This window comes from Mustela nigripes, chromosome 7 (genome assembly GCF_022355385.1).
Source record: "Mustela nigripes isolate SB6536 chromosome 7, MUSNIG.SB6536, whole genome shotgun sequence".
In the NCBI taxonomy this organism is placed as follows: domain Eukaryota; kingdom Metazoa; phylum Chordata; class Mammalia; order Carnivora; family Mustelidae; genus Mustela; species Mustela nigripes.
The window spans coordinates 117376589-117384930 of record NC_081563.1 but is presented as its reverse complement, the minus strand read 5'-3'; positions in this window follow the sequence as shown (position 1 = coordinate 117384930).

Below are 8342 nucleotides of genomic sequence, written 5' to 3'. Positions count from 1 at the left end.
CCAGGAGCATCCTCCATTAGAGGATCACGGGGGAGCATTTCTGTTTTCTAAGTTTTAGGCATGGAGTCAAATAAAAAGGGGAGGAACACTTTGAAAGGGCAAGAATGTCAGAAAGTAACTTGGAAGAAGAAACTCAAACAGACAATGGCTCCGGAAGACAGCAAAATAGAGAAAAAAAAAAAAAAAGTGTCATTCCCACTGACAGGCGGGTATGGAAGCCTGAAGAAACAAGAGCACCAGGAAATATCTGTGGCATCAGTTGGAAAATGAGGGAAACCCCCATGGGACTCTTGAACCCACCAGCATTTACGGGGCACCCCCCCCCATGCTGGTCTCTTAGCCAGATGGAAGCTTCAGCCCACCCTCAGAAAATTACCCTGCACACCACGTGATTTAAGGAAGGAGAAAGAACTTAGAAAATAATATTATTCCCATTGTGATTTTTGCTTCTTGTTTCTATACCAACAGTCTTCTTGTGGATGTGTCTATCATTACAAGTCAAAGCAAACCAAGGAAGGAAGCAGACCAGAAACTATAAATAAGTTATTATTTTTTTCATCTAAGGTGACTATAACATCTTTATTGCCTTGTGATAAATGCAGCTGACTGATTAAAAACAAAACAGAACAATAAAGTCTTAACCTCTACAACAGCATGACAGCCTTACCACCTTCCTACTGAGACCTAGAACGTGTCTTTCACTCCAAATTATGGCACAAAATATCAATACTTCTTACACTTTTCAAACACTGACTCTCTCTCATGCTTTTGTATGTTTTTTCCCCTGGCCCTGGCATACTCCTTAGGCTAAAATCTTCCATTATTTTAAAGCTCCACTCAGAACTCCAGAAGACTTCCCTCACCCCACCCCCAACTAAGTCATTTTCTTCCTCTTTTGTGCTCCCCCGACCCCCCATTATAGATAGTAAAGACCTTACAGTACTGGGTTCTAATCGTTACTTGACTTGTCAGACTCTAAGTGCCTTAAGGGAAGAGTCTGTGTTCTAACTCGTCTCTCTTCATCCAGTGCCTGGAAGTGCCTGACACCCAGTGCTGCTCCTCATATCTGTTCAACAAACATAACTGGGCAGTCACTGCAGGCACCATGCAAGGCTCTGGGGATACACAGATGCCTAAGGAACTCACAGCCCCACAAGTAAACCTACCATGAAAACACAGCCCTCAAAGTCAGGTGTGTACAGAGTTCTATAGGAGAACAAGAGAGATGTGTCTTCTCCACATGGGGGTGGGGACCGGGAGAGAGGGGAACTCAGGGGAGGCTCCCAGGCAAAGAGGGATTGAAGCAGTGTTGAGGCATAAAGTATGAGCAATTGTGGGAGGGGAGCACGGGCGCATTCCGAGAGGGGTTTCAAATGATGAAGAATTGGGGGAGGGGAGCGTGGTGATCAGAGGAGGAGGAGGAGGATGTGGAGGGAGATGATATGTCATTATGTGTTCACAAAGTGGGCAAATTACAGAGAATCACTTGTGACTTTGTTGTGGCCCAGGATCAGCCAAAAAGCTCAAGTAAATCATCTAGAAATGGACATGACAGCACAGCTAAGTTACCCACTATTCATCCTGGTGCCCAGCTGCTCCCCGCAGGTTAAGTCATGCCATCGAAACATTACACCCCTGCACTGCATCCTTTCAGCCAGAATGGTACATTAGGTTCCTTTTTTTAATGGAAACCTCAGTGAAGAATTATTGGGTTAAATAAACAAGGCGCACAGTGGGAAAGAGGTACACAGTTCTGAGATCAAATCCTGACTTCTCTGCTCGCTGGCCATGTGACGCCAGGCAAACTGAACTCCAGTTTCCTAGTGTGTAGAATGTGAACCATAATTCCTCCTCCACAGGATTACTGTTAAGATAAAATGAACAGGGCGCCCGGGTGGCTCAGTGGGTTAAGCTGCTGCCTTCGGCTCGGGTCATGATCTCGGGGTCCTGGGATCGAGTCCCGCATCGGGCTCTCTGCTCAGCAGGGAGCCTGCTTCCCTCTCTCTCTCTGCCTGCCTCTCTGTCTACTTGTGATCTCTCTCTGTCAAATAAATAAATAAAATCTTTAAAAAAAAAAAAGATAAAATGAACAAATGTCCTTGACACATAATCACAAAGGTGCTTGCTATTGCTGGGGATGGTGTCTCTGTTATCTTTTGCAAACTCAACGTGGAAAAACTTGGTCTCTGACTCCTTTGGCTTTTGAAATCTAGTCATCCCATCCTCCCACATTCTCCCTGGACCAAGAGCCAGTCCTAATGGGTCCTGTGGAGGGCAGCAGGTGTCACGGTCAAGTCTGCTTGCCCTTAGGTGGCAGGTGGCCGTGACCATCTCTCCCACAGCACCTGGAGAACTGCTCAGTGGAGAACTGACAGCTGGCTTGAATAGTATACTCTTCACCCTCACTCAACTTTCTTAGGCCCAAATACAGTTGCTTTCTATCAAGCTTTAGCTTGCTGAAAATGTTTTCCCTGCAGGAGATTATGTTTTCTGGATTCAGAAAGTGGACCCTGGGTGACCCAGGGGTTTTCCCTCTTGGCCTTTCCCCCAAGAATCCATCAGCCAAATGTATGGCTTAAATATGGAACATGGTGAGACCTGGAAGTAACTTACTTTTTTCATCTTTCCCACCACCAAGTTATGTTTCATCCTTAAAAGTCTTACTTACAACCCTTGTCTCAACCTGTAAGCTGTCTCAAACCCTTCCAGAAAGAGGTGTGGTACAAATCTAAAATAAATGGAATTCCTCTTTATCTGTGGAGTTTACACTCGGGAAACCCAACTAAGATGAATGATGGCATTTGGGAAATGACTGGGCATCTTTGGACAAATACCACCGACAAACCAGGCAGCCAACTGAGTTCTTTGAGCCAACTGAGGATTTCCTCTGAACTAGCACAGGAATTCAGAACTTTCTCCCCTCCTGCCCTCATTACTGTTTATGGTAAGAGATAAGGAACAGGGAACTCTGGGCATAGACCTACTCCAGCCTTTGACAACCTGGGGGAATTGAAAATAGCTCCTCCTCAGTAAATGGCCACCTGGTTTACCCAACTCTTTTTCTGGGCTACCCGAGCAAGGAGCCACTCAGGGGCCACATAGGTTATGTCATGAAGGTCACAGAGTCTAGCTCAGCAGCATCAGGAGCTAGGACCTAAGGATCTTAGGCAGGTCCTAGGCAAATGTCTGTATCAGGCTGAAACATGAGAATGGACCGGCCTTCTCTAAGCTCTGCTTCTGCTTCCCTCCCAAGTTCACTGGAAACTATCCTCAGAGCTCAGGGGCAGACCCCTAAGAAGGAAAATGGGAGGGGGAAGGGCTGGTCCAAGGACAGACAGCTCCAAACCAGGGAACAGGGCATTGAGATTAGACCTGAGTGTGTGTATGTACGTGAATGCATGTATGAGGGGCTAAGAGGCTAGGGACCAGATAATTCCAACTTCTGCTGTTTAACCCAGTCTCTACCACTCACTTGCTTCTGCTACTGTGCAGTCCCTCTTGACCTCTCTGGGCAGAAGCTCCTCGTGTCGTGCATGTCTTCTATGCTCCAGCCATACCTATTCCAAAATAACCCCTGCCCTTGCATACTCTCAGGCGGTTCCTGCTGTTTTCCAAGCCCATTGTCTTTATGTGTGTTAGCAAACTCATCCTTCAGGGTCTAGCTGAAATGTTACCTCTCTTGGTAAATCTTCCTTAAGTCTCCCTGCAGAACTGGCGGGCACCCTCCTTACTCCTGCAGGGCTTTGCTTGTCTGCCACTCTAAACGCAGATGCCACAGTGAGTCCTACCTGTCGGTTGATATGTTTTCCCCACCAGATTGAGACCTGGAGGAGCAGAGATTGTCTTATTTATTTTTGTATCTGTTACAACATTCAGAACAGTGCCTGGCCCAACAAATCATCACTAGATGAATGAATAAATGAGCGAACGAATGAATGAATGAACCAACAAACGAAAAGCTGGTCCAGGAGGGACCAAAGAAGGGATTTCATCTTGCGAAGGCTTCCTGAGCAATACACACAAAAACACCAAGCACAATTCTTGGTATCTGTTAGAGGCCGAGAAAAACATTTGCTGAAATTCAGTCTATCGTGGTTTGACTTTTCTGCTTGATGAGGCAATAAGCGCCGTTGTCCCATCAGAAAGAAGATAAAATCCATGAAAAGAAAAGAAAAAAAAAAAAAGCCCCATTCAGTTTTAAATACAATGACCTACCTTCCGTCCTTTTACACCTGGATCCATTAACCAATCACCAGCCATGTCAGAAGTCTGATCTTTATAGCTCAGTTCACCAACTCTAGGATGTCTGTCACCCTTTAAGTGCTGAAAGAGGTGTAAACCCAGAAAAAAGTGAGAAAAATCTCAGAGTGTGGCGAGCAGGGACCAAAATAGCGGGGCTGAACCGAAGATGTAGAGATGGCAGACAGTATGTGTGATTGGTTTGCCGGCCAGAAGGCGGGATTTCAGTTCCTGAGAAGCCAGAGCTGAGATATTCAGTAGTGGCAGGCAAAGGAGAGAGCGGAAAATAACAAGGAGAAGAAACGTGGCCCGGAGAGGGAAGAGAGCGGCAGACAGCAGAGGCGGTGGTGACATTAGAAGTGGCGCTGGGGGCAGCAAGAAGTGGATCAGCGGGTGGTGCTGCTGTTTGCTCTTGGAGAACAGAGAAAGCGGTGGAGGAGGAGAGAAAGATGGATCCGCTAAAGCAGCATGGCCTCCAGGGCTATCCCGGAGCATCGCACCGTCTGGGTGTGCGGCCAATGCCAACTGCGCAGGTCTGGAGAAGGAGCAGGAGAATGGTTAGGATCAGATGTTTGATCAGGATCGCAGTGGGCTGGAAGGTGTTATCAGAAAGGTCCAAGGGGAAGCCCACAAAGAAGGACCAGGCAAGAGGTGTCCAATTTGGAAGCATGAGCTAGAATGAAGAGGAAAGAATGAAAGACCCCCGATCAAAGAGTTTGGGTAGCTGAGGTCATAGTCTAGGACGATGATGTGAGTAACAGGAAGAAGGCATGACCTCAACAATCCTAGGATGTCCAGGTCCCATCCCACAGAAGGACAGTGACTAAGGGAGAGTGGCTGGGTGAATGAAGGAACCACTCATATGAAGCATGTCCTACTAGAAGGGAAGTAGGAGAGATGTTTAGACTGGAGAAGGGGGAGTTGCAGGGATCATGCCAGTCTTCATAAAGCTGACTCACTATAGATGAAGAGGATTTATTCTGGTTGATCCAGAGGGCAGACCTAAGACCAGCACAGGAGATGATAGGACATAGATCTTGACTCCTGATAGGAAACAATTTTGAAACAGGTGTTCTAATTACAGCAACAATGATAACAGCTACTGTGTTAGAATGCCAGCTATATACCTGGCATTACTCTAGAACTCAATGACCCCACAAGGTAGGAATCTCCCCGATTTGCAGATGAGAAAACAGGTTCAGAGAAGTAACCAAACCATCCAGAGTCACAAAGCTAAGAAGTGGCTGGAGGCAAACCCAGATATGGTTGAAACCAGGCATTCCATACTGTCAGACAACTTGGACAAGAATCTCTTTCCCCTCCCAGGACATCTTACACCTCATACTCCAAAGAGCAATGTCTTATCTCACATGGTGAGTTCCATACCCTTCTACTTTGACCCCTGTGCCAGGGCACCATCACGTACCCAGTTATCCAACCAGCAGCCTCATATGACCCATGACTCTACCCTCTCCTTCACAGTCCACATCCATCTTTTGCCAAAGAACTGTTGGTTCTACTTCCTAAATATCAGATGGGCTTCTGTCCATTCATTTATTCATTCACTCATTCATTCTGTAAGTATTAAAGGTCCCACTCCTATGTACCAGGCACTGTGTGCTAGGCTCTGGGATAGAACAGCAAACAGAAACAATCTTGTTAATGTCGAGTTACAGGCTAGTGGAAGAACCATGGGGCATTATGTGCTATGAAAAACAAAGCAGGTTGAGGAGCTAAGAGGGGTAGGACAACTGTTTTATAAAGGATGGTCCAAGAAAGTGGCCCCATGGAAGTGACATCTGGGCAAGAGACCTGAAGAGGGAACAGAAAGTACCATTACCTCCAAAGCTTCAAAGGCTTTCCATCAAGAACTTTCCAGGGAGAGAACAAGAGGTGTTAGTCAAAGGGGACAGTATTTCACAATGTTAGTAAGTTCTAGAGATCTACTGTACAGCACAGGGCCTAGAATGAACAATACTGTACTATATACTTTAAAAATTTTCTAAGAGGGCAGATCTTAAGTGTTCTTGGCATGAAATAATAGTGATAAACAATGAGGGCAGGAGGAAACCCCTGGAAGGGATGAATTTTTTCATGGCCTAGACTGTGGTGATGGCTTCACAGGTGCTTATCTCCCAACTCATTAAGCTGCCTACATTGAATATATACAGCTTTTGGGGTGTCAATTATACCTCAGTAAAGTGGCTCCTTTGCAGCCTCTTCTACCATTCCCCACCTAGCACTCTGTGTTTCTGGTGTGTTCCAAGTCTTCCAGACCCTTCCATACATTGGTCCTTCTATCTAGATCTCGTTCCTATCTCTGGGGAGGTCTTCCTTGACCCCTTAACTTATCACAACTCTTATCATGCACTGTTGTCATCACATGCTGTTAACTGGTCACCTCTTCTTGTCTGCACAGTGCCCGGCCAGGGCCCATAGTCTGTCTTCACCACCACAGCGCCTTGACACCTAGCACAGGGCCTGGCTCGGATACGTGTTTATTGAGTGAAAATGAGTGGACGTGTTCGGGGAGAGGGAGAATCATGGAGTCAGAACTTGCTGTAGAACAGGCTTTCTCAAACTCAGCACTACCGATAGTTTGGGCCAGATCATTCTTCATTGCAGGGCGGCTGTCCTGTGCTCTGTAGGACGTTTAGCAGAATCCCTTGTTTCTTCAACTAGAATAACTAGTAGCACCACCTCTCAGCTGTGACAATCGAGAAAATGTCTCTAGACATTGCCGAAAGTCTCCCCGAGGAGACTGTCCTGAGGGTGGGCAAAACTGTCCCGGATTGAGAACCTCTGCTATAAGAAGAGTCCCACATAGAGCTGCCTTGACTATCCTGTAAGGGTCCGTTTGACCCTGTTTTAGAGAAAGCATGAGGCCTCAGTCAGTAGCCTCCCAGGTCGAGGCTCAGAGTGAGAATTGGTTTCCTCATCTGGGTAGGTGGGCAGGAGTGGCCTTGATGTGGGGTAGGCTGAGGGGTGAGGACTAAGGCAGCTCCAGAGGACGTGTAGGGTCGTGGTTAAAAACATATGTTTTGGAGACAAACCATGCTCTGTTCAAATCCTAATTCTTCGTCTACTTGTTGCACAACCTTAGGCACAGTATTCAACCTCCCTTATGCTCACTTCCTCCAACCGCTTCGTGTCATTCGCACATGCCTCGTAGAGTGGTTGTGGAGACGAAATAACATAGCTCGTGGTATTAAGTCCTCAGTAAAAGATAGCAATAACAACAACTATTATTTTCCTGAGAGGTGACAGGCAACTTAAACACCTCGTTGTACTAAGCCCCATCACCAAGGCTGTGTCCCTCGGTGCACAGTCCTCATGTGTCATGGACTGTCAGCATCACAGGGTTCCGGGAACTCGTTAAAAGTCCATATTCCTAACTCTGAACCTAGACCCTACTAAACTGGACTGTGTGAGGCTGGAGGCCGGAAACTGGGAATCTGCATTTTAAAACTCAGCATCAAGAGTGGTCTAACATCATTCTTCCCCATCTATTCCCATGTTAGCTCAATCCTTATATCTGGGTTTCTGCCTCGGTTTCCCTGTCTGGCACTTAGGTCCCAAGCTGAGATTGCTATGACCCTAATCTGTTTCTCAAGGTCTCATATTCCCTGCCTGGTTCCCGGTCTTCTCCAGAGAGTGAGACTCTAGTCTCTGTACAGCTGGGAGCTGGGTAGGGTCCTATCTGAAAAGACAGGTCACTTGGGACCAAGATATCACCACATACCAAATATCACCTAGCTTTGCTCTTTCCGGCTGAACATCCTTGGGCAAATGACCTTACTTCCTTAAGGTTCATTTTCTTCATTTATTAAGCAGAGGATGATAAAAAAAGGTTGTGAGGAGGATCCAATGAGATGATCACTGTGGTAGGTGAAAAAAATGGCCCTCCAAAGATGGCTGCAGCCTGGTCCCTGGACCCCATGACTGTGTGAACTCACTTGGCAAAGGATCCTTTATAGATATGAGGGGAAGGATCTTCAGGTGGGGAGATTATGCTAGAACATCCAAGTGGGCTCAATGTTAATCACGGGTTCCTTGTGAGAGGGAGGCAAGAGAGTCAGAGTCAGAGAAGGAGAGGTGATGAC